We start from the raw sequence: 1,017 nt of genomic DNA on the forward strand, positions 1-1,017 counted from the left end.
GCTTTACTTTATGGTAGTTATCTTCATATGAATTACGTTTTTACAAGTTGTGCTTTGTAATCGATCCAGGACCTGGAGACGTTCTATCTAATAACAACTACGTAACATGTGACACACATTGATTTATGACGAGGGTAGTGTTGAGGGGGTTCGCATCTGCTCTTTTCCCCAGCACACATTAAGACTACAAAACCAGGACTTTATTGGATTACAGAAGTACTGAATCTTTCCTCGGTAAGTCTTTTTGTCGTTGTGTGTAACCCTTGTATGGTAACAAAACTATTATTACAGATACCAATTTGCATGACTTGTCGACATTAATTAAAATAAATTAACATATTTCATCATAAAATATAAGACTGCACAGGTCCATTATATTTGTTTTGAAACACAACTGAATGTGTTGATAGATATAAGATTCATGTTGACGGCGATAGACATGAAATAGTGACATGAATCAAATTATATAAAATAATAGTAATTCCGTTGGATGCCACATACGGTGCAGACAAAGGCGTATGTGATCTTTCTGAGGAAACATACCTATAGATTACTTTTACTGTGGTGTTCCTACTGTTCATATTGTTTCTGTACGAACGTGTCCAATGTTACATTAGTAGCTATGTTATCTTTTCTTTCCTTATACATTGTTATTGTCTCTGTACGAACTTGTCCAATGTTACATCAGTAGCTATGATATCTTTTATACATTGTTATTGCTTCTGTACGAACGTGTCAAATGTTACATCNTATCTTTTCTTTACTTGTTCATTGTTATTGTTCCTGTACGAACGTGTCCATTGTTACATTAGTAGCTATGTTATCTTTTCTTTACTTGTTCATTGTTATTGTTCCTGTATGAACGTGTCCAATGTTACATTAGTAGCTATGTTATCTTTTCTTAACTTGTTCATTGTTATTGTTCCTGTACGAACGTGTCCATTGTTACATGAGTAGCTATGTTATCTTTTTTTTACTTGTTCATTGTTATTGTTCCTGTACGAACGTGTCCATTGT

The 1,017-nt window shown here is 33.9% G+C and overlaps 1 protein-coding gene across 1 annotated transcript in view; it reads left to right on the forward strand.

The window, feature by feature from the left end:
* The first annotated feature begins 135 nt into the window (after window positions 1–135).
* Window positions 136–1,017, forward strand: part of LOC110445295 (carbohydrate sulfotransferase 13-like) — a 26,087-nt gene continuing 25,205 nt past the window's right edge. The window contains exon 1 of the mRNA XM_021489833.1: window positions 136–234. The gene's annotated coding sequence lies outside the window, so the exon portion shown is untranslated. The remainder of the gene's footprint in view (window positions 235–1,017) is intronic.

The sequence above is a fragment of the Mizuhopecten yessoensis genome, unplaced genomic scaffold (assembly GCF_002113885.1).
Source record: "Mizuhopecten yessoensis strain PY_sf001 unplaced genomic scaffold, ASM211388v2 scaffold2207, whole genome shotgun sequence".
In the NCBI taxonomy this organism is placed as follows: Eukaryota; Metazoa; Mollusca; class Bivalvia; order Pectinida; family Pectinidae; genus Mizuhopecten; species Mizuhopecten yessoensis.